Genomic DNA, 21,143 nt, shown 5'->3' on the forward strand with positions numbered 1-21,143 from the left:
ATGACACATTAAAGCAGTGGTTTCAGGGTTATTTGCAGGGTTCTTACACATTTAGCTATTTATTTAAAGTATTAAAATTACAAACAGACCCTGTATCAAGTCTTACAATTGAATCAAATATAAATTACATTTAATCATATTTGTCTATCTACTGGTTATATATCTAGCGTTTGCTCAGTAGCTGGTATATTAATTATGATCAATAATATGGTTAAACAGCAGCTTACCGTCACCTCCCCACTGCGCTCTCCCAGCCTGAAGAAAATGAGCCGTCACCGGTTTTGCTGCCGCTGGAGCCGCCTCTCCTCTTCCTCCAACAACAAATAAATATATTAAAATATTCCAAATGTCTAAATCCACACTGTTGTCCCGTTTGTTGTGTAGTCCGTGTTGTGTCGCTGTCGCTGCTTTTGTTTTTCCCGGGGCAAAATTTATGACGTCGCGCCACAATCAGGAAGTGATTTGAAGGCCAGACCGTCCCATTTACCAACGGTGGAGGATCCTCCGGAGGATCCTCAGGAGGCCGCGTCCTCCTGAGACCGCGTAGGCTGCGTCCTCCGAAGGATGCAGACCCTGAATTGGGACACAGCTACTGTTCCACTTTTCAAACAAGCATGGACTGAACTGCTCCAGGCTGAGTTTAGGAAACTTAGCGCCACCTGTGTGAGAGGAGGGACAATGACACAACTGACAGTGGTGATTACACGTGATGACAGCAACTTCAGTCCAGCTGTTGTCCACACTCAGGCTCTGATCCTCCACCACCAGCCCAGCAGGAGGTGTTACCACCAGTGAAATTATACCGTATTTTGACTTCTTCTATTGCCAACCTTCACCTCTGTCTTAAATGATCGTACCACCCTAACACCCTTTCTCATTAGGGTTAACCCCCTCCTCTTTATCATCAGCTCAACCCACCATTACCCTTCTCCTCCTGCTGGGACACACAAGGAGAACCTGCCAGAGAGAAATGCTGATCAGCTGCAACACACAGGCATGACAAATGTGGCATTTTATCAGGTAGGAACATCATTTATTTCACATTATATACTATGTTAAAGACCTAAAATCGTGTCCATTACAACTGCACAAAAATACTGAAAACAATGTTTAACATGTAAGTGAAGGCATCTCTTGACACCTTTCACTGCTCATTTTCTTGGAGGTAAAATGTTCAAACACTGTCACCAAGCTAAACTATCACCATCAATCTCTCCACCAACGTGAAGTGAAGCCTGGAAGATGAACAGACGGACGATGACAGAGTATAAAACACACCACTGCTCCATCGACTGGATGAATAATACATTTAAAGTCAAGTAATTTTGTCTCTATAAACACAGAAATCATTTTATTTTGATCTTTTTACAATGTCAGAAAAAACAAAAATATGACACTGAAAACCAGAGAAGACAGACATGAAATAAAAACAGACGCTTCATATAACCATGTAAAACAGAGAGTTGTAAACACATGTACATAAAAAAACATGACTGTAAATGAGTAATGCTTTGCTTGTGTATGTTATTCAATTAAGTTCTACACCTACAGGGGAGAATAATAACATCCGCACAGATAAGATAAAATAAGATAAGATAAGATAAAACTTTATTAATCCCGAAGGAAATTCTTGTGCCAGAGGTATCAAGTCACAATAAATGCAGTTAAGTACAGAGTATAGGTATAAGTGTCACTATAATCCAAAATAAGAGTACAGTACACAGTATGAGCACAATATATGATACCTGGATACAAATATGGAGATGTAAGGTGCTAAGTAAACATGATATAGACAAGTGGAGGGAATGACAGTGATGCCTGACATGAATATCTAGCGCTTCTCCCTACAGAAAGGGGAGGAGTTATACAGTCTGATGGCCACTGGCAGGAAGGAGCTCCTGTGGCGTTCTGTGCTGCTCCTCGGTAGTCTCAGTCTACCGCTGAATGTGCTCCTGTAGGACAGCAGTGTGTCGTGCAGGGGGTGAGAGGTGTTGTTACGAATACTGAGGAGTTTCCTCAGTATCCTCCTCTCCGTCACCTCCACCACAGACTCCAGCTCCACTCCCAGCACCGAGCCAGCCTTCCTAATGAGCTTGTTGAGTCTGTTGGTGTCGGCCGTCTTCATCCTGCTGCCCCAGCACACTACAGCGTAGAAGATGACGCTGGAGACCACCGAGTGGTAAAACATCTGCAGCATGGTCTGGCAGACGTTAAAGGACCTGAGTCTCCTCAGTAGATACAGGCGACTCTGTCCCTTCCTGTATATTGCCTCTGCATTTGTGGACCAGTCCAGTTTGTGGTCAATGTGGACACCCAGGTATTTGTAGCTGTCCACAATGTCCACGTTGGTACCCTTGATGCTGACCGGGTTTGGGAGTGTCTGGTGCTTCCTGAAGTCCACCACCAGCTCTCTTGTCTTTGTGACATTCAGCTGCAGGTGGTTCTGTCCGCACCACTCCACAAAGCTGTCCACCACACTCATATACTCCGCCTCCCGACCTCTGCTGGTGCAGCCCACAATGGCAGAGTCATCCGAGAACTTCTGCAGGTGGCAGGACTGTGAGCAGTGTCTGAAGTCCGATGTATAGAGTGTGAACAGGAATGGAGACAGTACCGTGCCCTGGGGTGCCCCCGTGCTGCTCACTATCGTGTCCGAGACGGTGTTCCTCAGCCTCACAAATTGTGGTCGACCTGTAAGATAGTTAGTGATCCAGGTGACCAGTGGGGTCTCTACCTGCATGTCCAGGAGCTTCCTATTCAAAAGGGCAGGCTGCACGGTGTTAAACGCACTGGAAAAATCAAAGAACATGATTCTAACAGTGTTACCTGCCTCCTCCAAGTAGGTGTGTGCTCTGTGCAGCAGGTAGATGATGGCGTCCTCCACTCCAATACGGGGCTGGTAAGCAAACTGCAGGGGGTCCAGCGATGGTTCCACAACAGCACGCAGGTGTTTCAGGACCAGCCTCTCCAGAGACTTCATCACATGTGAAGCAACTGGTCTGTAGTCGCTGTGTGTGCTTGGATGTTTGGTCTTGGGCACAGGAACAAGGCATGTTGTCTTCCACAGGGCAGGGACGGTCATCAGGCTCAGACTCAGGGAGAAGATGTGCTGGAAGACCCCACACAGCTGTGTGGCGCAGTCCCTGAGTACTCTGGGGCTGAGTCCGTCCGGTCCTGCAGCTTTTCCCGGTCGTAGGCGACTGAACTCCCTCCTCACATCTTCTGTGGTGATGGTAACTGTGGACACAGAAGAGCAGAGAGAGAGATCTGATGGGGGAGGGTGGGGGGTTGTTAATGGAAGGTGGGGTAAGGGGGGCAGGGTGATGTTATTGATGGGGAGGTGAAACTGGTTAGTGTGGTTAGGGGGAGGGGGAGGAGGAGGAGGTACATTGTTGTTATCGACAGGTGTTAATGGTGCATCACAGGGAGGGGGAGGGGGAGGGTGGTCAGGGAGTGGACTATCAAACCTGTTGAAAAACAGGTTCAGTTGGTTGGCCTCCTGCAGATCTCCATCCATCAGCTGGTCGGAGATCCTATTGTGGCCGGTGATGGTTCGCATGCCACTCCATACCTCCCTCAAGTTGTTCCGGGCAAGTTGGCTCTCCAGCTTCCTCCTTGCCATCTCCAATCTTCTCCTTCACCTCTGCCTGGGCCCTCCTCATCTCCTCTCTGTCTCCACTCAAGAAGGCTGTCTTCTTTCTGTTGAGTGATGCCTTGATGTCCTTTGTCACCCATGGTTTATTGTTTGGAAAGCAGTGTATTGACCTGGTGGGGATTAGTGAATCTGTGCAAAAATTAACATATTCTGTGATACAGTCTGTGAGTGTGTCTACATCCTCACCGTGAGTGTCACAGAACACATCCCAGTCAGTCACCTCAAAACATCCCTGCAGGGTCTCCAGGGCTTCCGGTGTCCACCTCCGTACAGTTTTGGTGGTCACCGGCTGCCGCTGTACTGCTGGTATATACTGGGGTTTGAGGTGGACTAGGCTATGGTCTGATCTGCCCAAGGGAGGGAGAGCTATGGAGCTGTATGCCTCTTTAACATTAGCATACAGTAAATCTAGAGTTTTATTTTCTCTTGTTTTACAGTCCACAAACTGCTTGAAAGTGGGCAGAGTTGATTTCAGATTAACCCTTTAAACCCTGGCCATATTAAAAGAAAAAATCACCTAAAAAGACATTCCCGAAGAAAATGAGGAAATGCACCACAATAATAATGTGCATATGCATGTTCTTGGTGTCTAGGGACATCTAGGGACCTCAGAGAATGCATTTCCAGTGTTTAAAATATTGTGTCTATTAGTATGCCTGAGTAAATTAGAAAAAACTACAGGAGAAATGTAACAATTTTATCCTCGCCTGAGTTTTTTTCCTATTTGACAGAGGAAAACATTATGCTAACAATGATTCTATGTACACAGATGCCATTGATCACATTCAGCTATTCCTTGGCTACAAATATACCAAATTTGATAGAATTTGAACAAAGAGCAAAGCCTTCACAAAGGTTTTAGTAAGGATATCACCAGGCGGACACTCAGTTTGGCACAATTTGGCACCACATTGCCAAATAGGTTACTATAGCTATAGCTAGCTTACTCATTTCCAGTGGAAACTGGCTGGAAAATACAATTTATATCCATTTCACTAGTCTATTGCCATCTACTGGAGCTTTTGGGTATGAATTTACCTTGCACTTCATCAACTTCTACCATTATGCACAGTGTAAAATCAATAGAAAAAAACATCAAAATGTATGATTTTGTCTCCAAATAGAGTAGTTTTTATTATAATAACTAATAACTAATGTACATTAATGAAAGTCCAACCAAATATTAGGTAAAGAAAATAAAAATAACAACAAGGAGAGGTGATGCCTCAGTGTTGAGCCCAGATGGGCCTGGAACCTCACTTTCCTCTTCTCTTCCCTCTTGTTGGCTGTGAAAATAATAACAATTATTATTATCTGTAATTGCATACATATTGAAATACACATATTATGTAAATAATATGTAAAGACAGTATTGAATAGGATTGAATCATCCTTCTTCATCTCTGTTCAGCTGTTCCCTTAGGGGTTGCCACAGTCAATCATCACCACTATCCTCTGCATCCTCCTCTCTCACCCCAACTACCACCCTGCTGTCTACTATATTGTGTACACGTATATATATAATAAATCATTTTATCGATCAACACGGATATTAGCAACAAATAGTTTACACTTCAAAATAAATGTACAAAACTTACTCAACTTACTCAAACTGGGTCTATCTTTTCCAACGTTCAACGTTGCTGGCAACGGGGTCGAACGAATCCGGAAATTCCTACCGTTGAAATTCTGCTCCATGCCCCTCTCGTCACGGTATCATGAAGAGATACGCTAGCTAACAACCTAAAAAAACCCTCTGACACTTACTGAAACTCACTGAAAGTCACCGAAAGTCACTGAAGCACACTAAAGCAACTACAACCTCCACAAACACATACGCGTAGTTAGCTAGCGTTAGTGTTGTTGCGTCTAGTCTTTACACAGGGATTTTACGTCAGCTGGGTATTGTAGTCCATTAGATTTTTTTGTACCATTCGATTCAGTAGCTTGTCCTCTTTCATTGGACTACAAACATGGCCGCAACCGTGGCAGAATTTGATCAGAATTTGAAGTAATAGTGCCTGTACGTTTTCGGCCCTTCGGCGGGCCCATCGGGTTAAGGAATTTCGGTGTCATTTTTAACATGGGAGTCTATGAGAGAGCCCTTCAACGAGGGTCATCTGCCAAATGTATCTCCTACAAATTTCAAGCTACAGACTCCATTTAGTCTTAAAACGCTCATTAGATGCTGCTCTATCAAACTTGTATTCAGAATTTTCTAATTCCGAATCATTTCCGCATGCCAGGCTCTTAAAGTTGGAGTGGTTTTTGAGGCCTCCTCTGCTGTTACCATGGTGACAGGCTGACACACAGAGGCATACAAAGCTCTGAATTGCTCTGATTCTCCAGCAATTCAGAGCAATCCTTCACATCAGCATTCAAAGCATTCTAGTATATATTAAGATAGTGTGGTAACTGATTCAAGCTACTGAAACCTGTTGGAAAGTTTGGAAATGATTTGCAGGCTTTTTCATATCTGAATAAAACACACAATGTTTCATATGAAAATTGAAAAACAAACATTTGTTTTTAAATGTTGCTATGACGTTATCATGATGACGTTTTGGTATAGAGATATATAGATAGAATGTTGATTTCACCATAGAGACGTATCAACAAAGCTTCAGTCTTTTGGGACACAACTCACCAACCTGAGTACTCACCGTTGTTTCTTCTTGTAAAGAAGTTGCATTTTCCTGCAAGAGATGGATCCTTTCACCTCATCATCCTTCACTGCAGTAAGTAACAAGCTCTTCTCATCTCTAACCCTCCTAATGTCCAAACTTCTTTTAGAGAAATAAATATGAACTAGAAAAGCATTTCCTGAAGAAAATGCAAGTTTGATTGCCGCAGCTGAAGCATTGCTTTGAACGCTGATGTGAGTGATTGCTCTGAATTGCTGGAGAATCTGCAATCTGAACTTAATTTGCTGAAACACAGTTAAGAATTTAGAAAGATGAAGCTCTTATCTGGAAAAGTAGAAAATGTTTTAATATTATGAAGATATGAAAGAGAAACAGCTGAAGACAAGAACAGTATGAAGTCACTAGGTTGATTGCCATGGCAATCAAACTAATAATAATAAAGACGTAGAAGAACAAGAGTTTGATTGCCTAGCAACGGCAATCAAACTAATAAAGACGTAGAAGAACAAGAGTTTGATTGCCTGGTTTGGTTGCTGGGCAACCAAACTAATTATAGCTTAACTATCAGAGAGTGTATTTAAACTCTCTATCATAAAGATTACAGTGTTAAAATGTATTAGCGATGTTAATGCTGCAAATTTCAGTGTTCTTGTAAGCCTGTTGGTAATTTCAAACCTTGTTTTTATCTCGTATGAAGGAGGTTTATCGTGTAGCTGGAGCAGGAAGCATGCCCGTGGAAAGGACGACGGAGTTCCGAGCCGAAGAGCTCTACAAATATTACAAGGTTTATGAGACCATCGGCTCGGGTAATTTCAGGACTAAATGCAGTTTGTGTCGTTTCGTGTCATTTCTATTGTGTGTTAAAGGACGCTGTGTTTTATTTAGGAGGCTTTGCTAAAGTCAAGTTGGGTCGTCACATCTTGACAGGAGAGAAGGTTGCCATTAAAATCATTAATAAAAAAGATCTCGGGGTGAGTCTGACTGAAGTGTACAACACAAAACTTACACAAACCATGACCTCAAGCTGCAGGACCATTTGAAAATGTACAAAACAAAAAAATAAACACGGCTGTGTTTACATCACATTTAACCGATGTTGAAAGCACCTTCACTTTCTAACTCTACAGGATGACTTGCCTCGTGTGAAGCTGGAGATTGAAGCCATGAAGAACCTGAGTCATCAGCACATCTGTCGGCTGTACCAGGTCATAGAGACCTCCACCCAGATATTCATGGTGCTGGAGGTAAAGGTCGAACAGACAGAGATGATGTGTGACTCTGAATAAAACAATCTTATGTTCATATATTTGCCTTCTTTGTAGCACTGCCCAGGTGGAGATTTGTTTGACTATATCATAGCAAAGGACCGTCTGTCGGAAGAGGACACCAGGGTGTTTTTCAGACAGATTGTGTCTGCCATGGCCTACGTACACAGCCAAGGATACGCACACAGAGACCTAAAACCAGTAAAAGTCCTCATCATACAGCCAGATACCACAAAATGTTTGTCTGGGTTTGACTACACTTGATTCTAATGTTTGTGTCTCTGAATCTTAGGAAAACATATTGATTGATGAGGATCATAACTTGAAGCTCATTGACTTCGGCTTGTGTGCCAAACCTAAGGTACATCATCAGATGAAAAAGTCTGATCTTTAAGGTAAAACTGTCACATACTGGTCTACATATCACGTTTCCTCTTTCTCAGGGAGGTTTGGGTTATGAGCTGATGACATGTTGTGGGACCCCCGCATACGTTGCACCTGAGCTCATCCAGGGCAGAGCTTATATTGGTTCAGAGGTAGGACATGCATACTGTTGAATGTTAACATGTAGAAACCTTTGTGTTTACATTCAGGATCTCCACTAAAAAAGATCAATTATTACCTGCCTGCTCTGCTGCGTCTGCCTCTTCTTGGTTTCTTGATCTTATTCACTGGTGCATGACTCGGTACAACTGAGCTTGAAGCTGAAATACTGCTGTGTAATGTGTAACCTCCAGGCTGATGTATGGAGTATGGGAGTGCTGCTGTTCTCTCTGCTCTGTGGAGACCTGCCCTTTGACGATGATAACTGTGTAGTCCTCTACAGGAAGATTACAGTAAGAGCTCTGCTGTGTGTCCAGCATATTGGTTGAAGTTATGGAGGTGCTGCTAAATAATTTGTGGCCATGACCGACAGTCGTTGTTTTGTCTTACAGTCTAAGCTAGTGCCGGAATATTGTTTGTTTTTCCTGAAGTGTTTGTGACGTGGATATTTTTTTTCAGAGGGGGAAATATGACAACCCACACTGGCTCTCTCCAGGGAGCGTCCTTCTCCTCAACCAGATGATGCAGGTACATTTCAGTCAGTTTGTTTGCTGTTTTATTTGTGTTTTATCTTGACCTTATCCTTTTTTGACACAAGCAAGGTAGAATGGGGTTCTTGTCCATATTCCTACATGCATCATCTACAGATGTTGAAAGAACATAAAATATAGAAAATAGCCAACTGAAAAAAGGTCCAGTGGAAAAAAAATCTCTGTCACTCACTAATTGATTGCTATAATGGGGATATTATCATTGCCCAACTTGCCATTTATTGATGTGTCCATTTCACCTTGCAGAACACAGGAAGTGCTTGTTTACTGTAGGCAACTAACATTGGGGGAATTCAGATCTGTTAACTAAACTGTTTTTGTCAATGGAGTTTGACGGTTTGATTCAGTGTGGTGTCAGTTCCCTGTAGGAAAACCCTATCTGACATCAAGGAAAAAAGGTCCTTCTTCAAAGAAACAGAGCCATCCTCTTTTACAATGTACACTTAATATCTTTATCTGTAGTAAAGCACAGTAGTCTGTTTTGGGAATTTACAATATTAATATCTATCTCACATAAATAATCAGTTTCTGAACTGTTCTTGTATTATAGTTTTAGACACAGTGTACATGTTGAATTGCAGTGTCTGTGTGTGTCCTGTAGGTGGACCCCAAGCGTCGTGTGACTGTTAGACAGCTACTGGATCATCCCTGGGTGATGAAAGACCACAACAGCCCTGTGGAATGGTACAGCAGGCAGCTGGTAAAGACACAAGAGGATCATCTATAACAGCATGCATTAGCAAACATTTAAACCACACAATTACAAACACTTAAACAGCTTTTGCTTTCGATATGTGTTCTCTTTGGTAGCTTGTTTCTTTTGGTTTCAAATCAAAGATTCGTCGATTTCGAGGTTTTTTACTGAAACAATAACATCCTTGTATTATATACTCAACAATATTATTTGTTGGAAATTGTTGTTTTCGTGTGTTGACATAAAACTAGAAGTGTCCCTCTTGGGTCTTTAATGGATAGTCCTGGTCTTTTTTTTTGTAGCTTGGTCACATAGATGAAGACTGTATCACTGAGATGGCAGTGAACATGAAGCGATCGAGAGAGAGCACCACAGCGCTTGTGAGGGAGGTGTGTGAATTCACTACACTGTAAAATCTGTTTAAGAGATCTGTGTGCATTTTTTTGCATGGTTTCTGATGGATTTTAAAACATCTCCCCTCCCACAGTGGCGTTATGACCACACCACAGCCACCTACCTGCTGCTGCTGTCAAAGAAGCAGAGGGGAAAGCCTGTCCGCCTGTGTCCTCAACCAGCTGTCTATGATTCCTCCTGCTCTCCGCTGCACCAGGGACTACAGGTCAGACTCTGGACCACTCCAATATACTCCACATATTTAGGGCTACTGCCAGGTGGATGTTCTTCTTGTACTGATTCTCTGCACCTAAATGTTGTTGTGGACCTTTTTTCTTGTGTTCATTTTCAGACAAGAGACGCATTTCAGTTCAGCGAGGATGAAGATGCTGTAATTGTGGATTCTATGGACCTTTGCTCAGATTACATTGATGATTGCCCTTGGGTTTCAGTCTCACAGCATACACCCCAGGGGGTCAGAGGTCATCCAGATGAAAGAACAAACAAAGACATGGTATGTGAAAGTTGAAACAAAAGCAGGAAGCAGAAGGAGGAAGGGTGGTTGGGAGACCTGATTGTCAGACAGTCTCTTTGGTATTCTAACATTATGCTATGATGCTGCTAAGAAGACCCTTATTTTGTGGTATTTGATTGTTCACAAGCAAAGGCAAAAGGGGAGGGAGCTGCCATGGTAAACCTTGGCTAATGCTTCTGCAAGACAGCTTCTCTTGGTCTATAACCATTTACATGTCTTTAAAGATGACAGTCATTCCCCATACAGTGACTAAATGTTGTAGAGAGAATGAATTTGGTGTCCAGCTGATGTGCTGTTCAGACAGACCACACATTCAGCATGATTCTGTCAAGAGTAATGTACTCATACCACTTTTCTCATGTTGGATTCCTAAAGAGGCTGGCATCTCCATCAGTGGAAAAAAGGTGTGCTTACAGCCCAACCCCAGAGAGGGGGCGGAAAACGACACCACACCGCCAGGAGAAGAAGGAGAGGGACCAAGAACGAACCAGTGAAAACAAGGAGAATACTGCTATCCAAGAAAATCAAAATGGAACCAAACCCACAGCGGTCACACCCAAAGGTAGGAATAATTTCCTGGTTACAGATAATGCAGAGCTTCAGGACTAGTACAGTTTATTTGAATACTGTAATTGTTTGTTGTTCCAAACAAGGGCTTGAAGTACCGTCCCTATTAGATTAGATTTGCAACTGCCCCTCTCCACCCCCCCCCCCTCTTTCCTTTATCTATCCCACACTCACAGTCTCATGCAGCTCTCATAATCACAAGTGCCACATCCACATGCCACACATTTGCAAGTAAATTGTCTTCTGGTAATAAACTCATTTTATTTGGCCATTTTTTTTATCCCAAAGCCACTCATATTTCTGTGATTTAGCTGTCATTATGTCAGAAAATGGACACACACTCAGATTCACTCACACTTATCACTGTCAACTCAAAGGTGAGGTTATAATCAGGAGGCTAATTCTATTCACCTATCTGTAAATGGAGGACACTAATGTGAAAAGAGAGTCATTAAAGGCTTAATTATTTGTCATATTGACGTCTCTGCTCAGATGTCCAGCCTCATTTGTTTCTTTTGGCTAAACTTGCTTCCGCTGAGCTGGTTGGTGTTAAAGCCTCGGACTCTGGCTCAGCCCTGCTTTCTTTACAGCCTCCCACTCTCTGAGCTGCAGTGCAGACAGGCTACCTGTGACATACACACACCATGGTCTGTGTGTGTCTGTCCCTAGGCATGTGCTGTGACAGGTGTAGCTGTCTCTTTCCTTTGCTCACTGTCCCACGTGGGCTGTAGTGACATGTGTTCTCTTGCCACTAAAACCTATCTCTCTGTTGTGTGTGTGTGTGAGAGAGAGAGAGCGTGTGAGACTCATTTTGCCTTTTGTGTTTACAACTCTAATGCCAAAAACAGCCAGTCATATGCATAACAGCTGTTCTTACAGTTTAACATTTGATTCCATCCCATGAGGTTTTGTCCTTTTAAATTACTTAAAACTGGGATGAAACATTCACTCCATAATATCTGTTTTTTTTCAACACTAAAAGTTTCCTAATGACTCAATCATTTTTGTATGTTAGTAGTTGAACCACACCAAATAATAATAATGCTGGTACTATTAATATAGAACTATTGACTCTTGTGTCAAAAAAAAGAAAAACAGTGCCAGAAGGCTGAAATGATAAATTTATGAGACCAGAAAAGCAGCAGTCACAGCTTCCTTTATATTGGAAAATGGCTAACTAGATTCTTTACTTTTTTGATGTGTAAATGTAGGTGGTGATAGTGCAACTAAGGAGCTGAATAAGAAGAGGGCAGCAGAGAACAAAGATGCTGCAAACCTTGAAATACTGGCCTTTAGTCCAGAGCGAAGGTGAGTGCTCTACAAGATGAGTGAAGGGACGATGTCCTTACACGTCTTTGGTCGGCCAATCAGACCGAAATGGGGGAAAAAAAAACAAGAACATGTGAGTCACAGGTGACAGAAGTTAAGCTAAACTGTTTGCTTTCCAGGCCTTGTTCTCTGGACATGGCCGTCACAGACAGTGGGAAGAAGAAGAGAGCAGGGAAAGTGTTTGGTTCCCTGCAGAGAGGCCTAGATAAGGTGATCACTATGCTCACCCCGAGTAAGAGACGAGCCCATCAGCACGGCCCCGCAAAATCAAGGTATAAGCATGGTGAAACAACAGACCTCACCATAATTTCTTCATTTTTCTTACTAAACCATGTTCATAGAAAAGCTACAATGATAAACTTTTGTTGATGAATGGCTGTCTCCTTCCAGGATCAATACAACGTGACTCTGACCAGTCAGACCAATCCAGACCAGGTGCTCAACCAGATCCTGTCCATCCTGCCGGAGAAAAACATCGATTTCCAGCAGAAGGGGTTAGAAAGACATGCTGCCTCCCTGCCTTTTTTTCATAATGCTGCTCCTCCTATCAAATTCAGTCATTTTACCATTATTTACTTCACCCATCATTCAGGTACACTCTCAAGTGTCAGACCTGCAGTGACTTTGGAAAGGTGACCATGGCGTTTGAGCTAGAGGTGTGCATGCTGCAGAGGCCAGAGGTCATCGGAGTGCGCCGCCAGAGGCTGAAGGGAGACGCCTGGGTCTACAAACACCTGGTGGAAGACATTCTCTCTGCATCCAGTATCTGAATGATGCACTTTCCTGACAGTAGCACTGCTGGTTTTAAGTCAACTTTAGCATAATTGTCAGCAACATGACGTTTCTTGTCAGAAAAGAATGACTGATGCAGGGAGCTGTCTTTTTTTTTAAAACATAGACTAGAATACTGTGGTATGTTGTGCTGATTACATTTGGTATTAAGCTGAGAGAGAGAGAGAGAGAGAGAGAGAGAGAGGGAGAGAGAGGAGAGAGAGAGAGAGAGAGAGAGGGAGAGAGGAAGGGAGAGAGAGAGAGAGAGAGAGGAAGGGAGAGAGAGAGAGAGAGAGAGAGAGGGAGAGAGGAAGGGAGAGAGAGAGAGAGAGAGGGAGAGAGAGGGAGAGAGAGGAGAGAGAGAGAGAGAGAGAGAGAGAGAGAGGAGAGAGAGAGGAGAGGAGAGAGGAGGAGAGAGGAGAGAGAGAGAGAGAGGAGAGAGAGAGAGAGAGCAGAGAAAGAGCGGACAGACCTCAGCTCATACAGAGGATGTTGGACAGCAGTGATTTTATGTTCTGTTATTTAAATGTTACTTATTAAATTGTATATTAAATCGTTCTTGTCTCTGTGTTCTTAAACTCTTCTAACCTTGTTACATATGTGTTTTCACCTATTTATAATTGAAGTAAACTTTTGAACAACTTCTCAGTGACACAGTAAATCATTTATTGTGTGTGTGTTGTGTTATGTACAATATTTACAAAGACACAGTTTGAACATTTCTAACTATTTACCAGTGGGCATTATGAAAATGTACAGTTTATTATTTATAAAGATCAGCAGAAAATACTATTCACAAAGAACATATATATAAATGTTTGGCTGAGCAGGAGTCCTTGGTGCTTCTGGACTGGATGATGCCACGGTGAAGACCTTGGAGTCCTCTGGCTGTGAGTGGGACATCATCTGGGGGAGGGGGGTGTCTGTCTCCTCTGTCCACCACATCGTCCATCAGGGTTTGCAGAGCGGACGATCGGCGGCTGCCATGTTACTAAAGATGTTTTTAAAAAGGGCAAAAATAAAAATAATAACTTCAACAGAGCGGCTTCCAACGCAGCTTAAAATATGAAAAGCTATAAAATATGTATCCTCACCCTCCAAAGGTGATGATGGTCAGTACACCTCCTCCAGGACAGACAGCTGGTCCTGCAGGGAGCCCCACTCTCCTCCACCCAGCAGTAATTCTCTGGTGCAGTGACAGACCTGATGCTTAATGACACATTAAAGCAGTGGTTTCAGGGTTATTTGCAGGGTTCTTACACATTTAGCTATTTATTTAAAGTATTAAAATTACAAACAGACCCTGTATCAAGTCTTACAATTGAATCAAATATAAATTACATTTAATCATATTTGTCTATCTACTGGTTATATATCTAGCGTTTGCTCAGTAACTGGTATATTAATTATGATCAATAATATGGTTAAACAGCAGCTTACCGTCACCTCCCCACTGCGCTCTCCCAGCCTGAAGAAAATGAGCCGTCACAGGTTTTGCTGCCGCTGGAGCCGCCTCTCCTCTTCCTCCAACAACAAATAAATATATTAAAATATTCCAAATGTCTAAATCCACACTGTTGTCCCGCTTGTTGTGTAGTCCGTGTTGTGTCGCTGTCGCTGCAAAATTTCGGGGCAAAATTTATGACGTCGCGCCACAATCAGGAAGTGATTTGAAGGCCAGACCGTCCCATTTACCAACGGTGGAGGATCCTCCGGAGGATCCTCAGGAGGACGCGGCCTCCTGAGACCGCGTAGGCTGCGTCCTCCGAAGGATGCAGACCCTGAATTGGGACACAGCTACTGTTCCACTTTTCAAACAAGCATGGACTGAACTGCTCCAGGCTGAGTTTAGGAAACTTAGCGCCACCTGTGTGAGAGGAGGGACAATGACACAACTGACAGTGGTGATTACACGTGATGACAGCAACTTCAGTCCAGCTGTTGTCCACACTCAGGCTCTGATCCTCCACCACCAGCCCAGCAGGAGGTGTTACCACCAGTGAAATTATACCGTATTTTGACTTCTTCTATTGCCAACCTTCACCTCTGTCTTAAATGATCGTACCACCCTAACACCCTTTCTCATTAGGGTTAACCCCCTCCTCTTTATCATCAGCTCAACCCACCATTACCCTTCTCCTCCTGCTGGGACACACAAGGAGAACCTGCCAGAGAGAAATGCTGATCAGCTGCAACACACAGGCATGACAAATGTGGCATTTTATCAGGTAGGAACATCATTTATTTCACATTATATACTATGTTAAAGACCTAAAATCGTGTCCTAAAATCACTCCACAAAGCTGTCCACCACACTCATATACTCCGCCTCCCGACCTCTGCTGGTGCAGCCCACAATGGCAGAGTCATCCGAGAACTTCTGCAGGTGGCAGGACTGTGAGCAGTGTCTGAAGTCCGATGTATAGAGTGTGAACAGGAATGGAGACAGTACCGTGCCCCGTGCTGCTCACTATCGTGTCCGAGACGGTGTTCCTCAGCCTCACAAATTGTGGTCGACCTGTAAGATAGTTAGTGATCCAGGTGACCAGTGGGGTCTCTACCTGCATGTCCAGGAGCTTCCTATTCAAAAGGGCAGGCTGCACAGTGTTAAACGCACTGGAAAAAATCAAAGAACATGATTCTAACAGTGTTACCTGCCTCCTCCAAGTAGGTGTGGCTCTGTGCAGCAGGTAGATGATGGCGTCCTCCACTCCAATACGGGGCTGGTAAGCAAACTGCAGGGGGTCCAGCGATGGTTCCACAACAGCACGCAGGTGTTTCAGGACCAGCCTCTCCAGAGACTTCATCACATGTGAAGCAACTGGTCTGTAGTCGCTGTGTGTGCTTGGATGTTTGGTCTTGGGCACAGGAACAAGGCATGTTGTCTTCCACAGGGCAGGGACGGTCATCAGGCTCAGACTCAGGGAGAAGATGTGCTGGAAGACCCCACACAGCTGTGTGGCGCAGTCCCTGAGTACTCTGGGGCTGAGTCCGTCCGGTCCTGCAGCTTTTCCCGGTCGTAGGCGACTGAACTCCCTCCTCACATCTTCTGTGGTGATGGTAACTGTGGACACAGAGAGCAGAGAGAGAGATCTGATGGGGGAGGGTGGGGGGTTGTTAATGGAAGGTGGGTAAGGGGGGCAGGGTGATGTTATTGATGGGGAGGTGAAACTGGTTAGTATGGTTAGGGGGAGGGGGAGGAGGAGGAGGTACATTGTTGTTATCGACAGGTGTTAATGGTGCATCACAGGGAGGGGGAGGGTGGTCAGGGAGTGGACTATCAAACCTGTTGAAAAACAGGTTCAGTTGGTTGGCCTCCTGCAGATCTCCATCCATCAGCTGGTCGGAGATCCTATTGTGGCCGGTGATGGTTCGCATGCCACTCCATACCTCCCTCAAGTTGTTCCGGGCAAGTTGGCTCTCCAGCTTCCTCCTTGCCATCTCCAATCTTCTCCTTCACCTCTGCCTGGGCCCTCCTCATCTCCTCTCTGTCTCCACTCAAGAAGGCTGTCTTCTTTCTGTTGAGTGATGCCTTGATGTCCTTTGTCACCCATGGTTTATTGTTTGGAAAGCAGCGTATTGACCTGGTGGGGATTAGTGAATCTGTGCAAAAATTAACATATTCTGTGATACAGTCTGTGAGTGTGTCTACATCCTCACCGTGAGTGTCACAGAACACATCCCAGTCAGTCACCTCAAAACATCCCTGCAGGGTCTCCAGGGCTTCCGGTGTCCACCTCCGTACAGTTTTGGTGGTCACCGGCTGCCGCTGTACTGCTGGTATATACTGGGGTTTGAGGTGGACTAGGCTATGGTCTGATCTGCCCAAGGGAGGGAGAGCTATGGAGCTGTATGCCTCTTTAACATTAGCATACAGTAAATCTAGAGTTTATTTTCTCTTGTTTTACAGTCCACAAACTGCTTGAAAGTGGGCAGAGTTGATTTCAGATTAACCCTTTAAACCCTGGCCATATTAAAAGAAAAATCACCTAAAAGACATTCCCGAAGAAAATGAGGAAATGCACCACAATAATAATGTGCATATGCATGTTCTTGGTGTCTAGGGACATCTAGGGACCTCAGAGAATGCATTTCCAGTGTTTAAAATATTGTGTCTATTAGTATGCCTGAGTAAATTAGAAAAACTACAGGAGAAATGTAACAATTTTATCCTCGCCTGAGTTTTTTTCCTATTTGACAGAGGAAAACATTATGCTAACAATGATTCTATGTACACAGATGCCATTGATCACATTCAGCTATTCCTTGGCTACAAATATACCAAATTTGATAGAATTTGAACAAAGAGCAAAGCCTTCACAAAGGTTTTAGTAAGGATATCACCAGGCGGACACTCAGTTTGGCACAATTTGGCACCACATTGCCAAATAGGTTACTATAGCTATAGCTAGCTTACTCATTTCCAGTGGAAACTGGCTGGAAAATACAATTTATATCCATTTCACTAGTCTATTGCCATCTACTGGAGCTTTTGGGTATGAATTTACCTTGCACTTCATCAACTTCTACCATTATGCACAGTGTAAAATCAATAGAATTGATTTTGTCTCCAAATAGAGTAGTTTTTATTATAATAACTAATACTAATGTACATTAATGAAAGTCCAACCAAATATTAGGTAAAGAAAATAAAATAACAACAAGGAGAGGTGATGCCTCAGTGTTGAGCCCAGATGGGCCTGGAACCTCACTTTCCTCTTCTCTTCCCTCTTGGCTGTGAAAATAATAACAATTAATATTATCTGTAATTGCATACATATTGAAATACACATATTATGTAAATAATATGTAAAGACAGTATTGAATAGGATTGAATCATCCTTCTTCACCTCTGTTCAGCTGTTCCCTTAGGGGTTGCCACAGTCAATCATCACCACTATCCTCTGCATCCTCCTCTCTCACCCCAACTACCACCCTGCTGTCTACTATATTGTGTACACGTATATATATAATAAATCATTTTATCGATCAACACGGATATTAGCAACAAACAGTTTACACTTCAAAATAAATGTACAAAACTTACTCAACTTACTCAAACTGGGTCTATCTTTTCCAACGTTCAACGTTGCTGGCAACGGGGTCGAACGAATCCGGAAATTCCTACCGTTGAAATTCTGCTCCATGCCCCTCTCGTCACGGTATCATGAAGAGATACGCTAGTAGCATCGGTCAGTCTTTTGGCTTGCCAGAAAGATGCCAAAATGCAACCCGAATACGTCACGATGCTGTCCCGCTCTTTACACAATCTTTGGGTTGACTTGCATATGCCATAACTCAGCCATATGATGGAAATACCGTTGGCGCCTTTTGATGTATTAAGGTAAGCCATAACCCACACCACAATGAAGCCAAATGCCAGGGTTTTGGCAACCAGACATATGCCATAACTCGTGTCTTTTATGGTAATCCATAACCATGCCAAAGTTTGGCCAAGCCTTTATGCTGTGCCAAAACACAACCAAAAATGCCAGATGTATGCCAAGCCACAGCCAAAAGGTTTGCTATCTGGGTAATGTATGATGTCTGTGCATGTTTGCTCCTCTCTCTCTCTCTCTCTCTCCTTCATCCTCTCTGTCCTGTCTCCCTCTTCTCTCCTCCACCCGGCCGACTGTCGCAGGAAGGTTCTTCCTTATGAGCCGGGTCCTGTTCAAGGTTTCTTCCTGTTAAAAGGGAATTTTTCTTGCCTCTGTTGCTCTTAAGGGGTTCAGGCTCCACCAAATGTAGGCAATAAGTTCTTCTCATGGAGTTCAGTCTTATCTTTATTTGTGCCTACCACATATTATCCTTTACAGTGGCTACTCCGTGCTCTTCCATTCCTGCACTACATTTCTGGGAGTGGAGACAGACAGTCCAGACCTTTCACATCATTTCTGGTACCCTTCTCCTAATTCATGATAATGAATTATCTTTTGTTTTAGGTCAGCGGAGAGCTGTTTAGAGGCCCCCATGTGTCTACTCTCTAAGAAAGAACCTAGGACAATACGCAGCAGTTACCTATGTTAAACAGCTTTTTCATGATTGATTCCAGCTGTCTTTGTAACTGAAGATCTAACAAGCTAATCAAAGCAGTTTTGTGCTTCAACCTGCTTTATAAACCCCTACAGGTCTTGAAATGAATGTGATAAAAAGGGTGCCAACACTTTTGCACATTACATTTTTTACATTAAATTTTATTATAATAAATCTCTACTCTAAGGATGTCAATCTGGAAAACACTCATGTCTGCATCTCTGGAGGAAACAAACTCGTCGCTGTGATCTTCTCTTAGGAAGGTAGAGCAAATTATCATGAATGATAGGGGTGCCCAAACTTTTGCATACCACTGTAATCATGTTTTCAATTAGGATCTTATGTTTAGCAAGTATTTGACAGTGGTGGAACTGCTGTGTCTTCCTATCCAGGAGTTCGATGGCTCGTCACCAGAGGTTTCCAGAGGTTCCACGGATGTACTGGTGGCTTGTGAGCAGCATGAGAACAATTGAAGAAATGTGACAAAATCACAGCATTCAAAACTTTTCAGATCCTTCTATGTAAGTGAGTTTCTGATACATCGGAATTTTAGAGTGTAGTTTAGAGTGCACCTCAGATTTTTGGGATCTAATGTACTTAATACTCGAACTCTGTTACATGCATAGGCTACTTTGTTTATTTGAACTCAAACTTATGTTGACATGGATAAGAAACATCCATCCAGGCCTTCCTCAGGTGGACGTGTCCTCTGACTTCCCTTGTTCTGCAGACTGGCTTTTGTTGCTGTCTGTTGGGAGGAACCAAAAAAACATACAAATTACTTCCAGATAAACACAAACAAATGATGAACATGATCTCACACTAACTTCGGAGAGGAACTTTGTTTGAACTCACCCCCTTCAATATTCCTCATCGGAAGACTCCTCTGCATCACACTCACTGATGAGTCAACACAGACACAGCCATCAACTTTTACATCATTTACTGACAAACATGAAGCTGTCAGAATGAAGTGATCTAAAGTCTGACCTGTTGACAGCAGCACCTTCTGGATCTTGAACCAAAGTGAATTCGTCTGGATCAGAGTCCTTTTCTGCATCCTGTAAGAATGATAAATATTATAGAAACAAACTGTATTTCAGGTTCAGAAATGAAAACATGTACAAATATTAGTGAGAAAACACAAGCAGCGGTAGCAGACTTTAGATCTGAGGAACGCTTGGATGGTGAGCAGCTCATCTGTCTTCTGTTCCACTAAACCCAGGTAGGACATGATGTTGTTGTCGGTGACGCTTGTGGAGGAGCCCACCATGTCATCAATCAGTGAGCGGTCACACTCTAGGCTGGAGAAGGTGCTGTTTACTCCTGTGAGAGGGAGGAGTATCAAGTATTCGAGTATCAATGTTCTAACTGATGACTCGATTTAACAGCTGGAAGTCACAAGGTTGTGAAAAAAACCTGTTTTAATCTGTTCCAGGACTTTGCTGATGATGGTGGCTTGGTCTTCATAATCCTCTGCCTGAGACTCGGCCCCTTTAATCTCTCCTGGACGTCTCTTAGCCGAGAGTCATAATCCTGCTCCTGCTGCCGACCTTTGGCTTCAGCCTGCTCCATGTTTGTTTGGATCTAAACTCATTCACAGCACAAATACATAAATAAATGACCCAGCAAACCACTGTCTTCAATGTAATTCAGAAGGTTGCAGCAAGGCAACTGGACTTGTAGAATTTCTACAGGTCCAGTAGCTTTGCTTTAACCAACTGAATAAAAATGACCCGGATGACTGAGAATCTTCATCAACAGGTTCATTGTAATGTGTGAGACCTTCAAATCAAACTCACCTGGCTAATTTCATTCTTTAATACATCAATCTCTTTGTTTTGCTCGTTCACCAAATTGAAGAGAGCAAAGTTCTCCTCCTCACCTACAGGGGGAAACAATACAATACATAATACAGCAGGGAGATACAGTGTGTTTCCATTTAATGAGACCCCCTTCTGACTGGAGAAAGTTGGTCTAGCTAGAGCGGGATCAAATCTGGTAGTTCAATCTTTGGTAGTTCAGTGGATGTTTTACACATGGCGTGACCCAGATACTGTCCCCATGAACCCAGAAGTATGATGTCGCTAGCCACATTCGTGTTCAGACCTTAGCCAGATTTTAGCAAACCCAGCTCAATCCACCTCTGTGAGGTGGATCTA

General features: G+C 43.4%; 1 long non-coding RNA gene and 1 pseudogene across 1 annotated transcript; one reads left to right on the forward strand and one right to left on the reverse strand.

Annotated features, from left to right (window-relative positions):
* The first annotated feature begins 7,012 nt into the window (after positions 1-7,012).
* On the forward strand, positions 7,013-13,048 carry LOC114449267 (maternal embryonic leucine zipper kinase-like; annotated as a pseudogene).
* Positions 13,049-19,996: 6,948 nt separating this feature from the next.
* LOC114450216 (uncharacterized) lies at positions 19,997-20,472 on the reverse strand. Its single transcript, XR_003672052.1, has 3 exons — positions 20,401-20,472; positions 20,144-20,307; positions 19,997-20,042 (listed from the first exon to the last, which is right to left on the reverse strand). It is a non-coding gene; the product is annotated as an uncharacterized LOC114450216 (long non-coding RNA).
* Positions 20,473-21,143: the final 671 nt, after the last annotated feature.

The sequence above is a fragment of the Parambassis ranga genome, chromosome 17 (assembly GCF_900634625.1).
Source record: "Parambassis ranga chromosome 17, fParRan2.1, whole genome shotgun sequence".
Lineage (NCBI taxonomy): Eukaryota > Metazoa > Chordata > Actinopteri > Ambassidae > Parambassis > Parambassis ranga.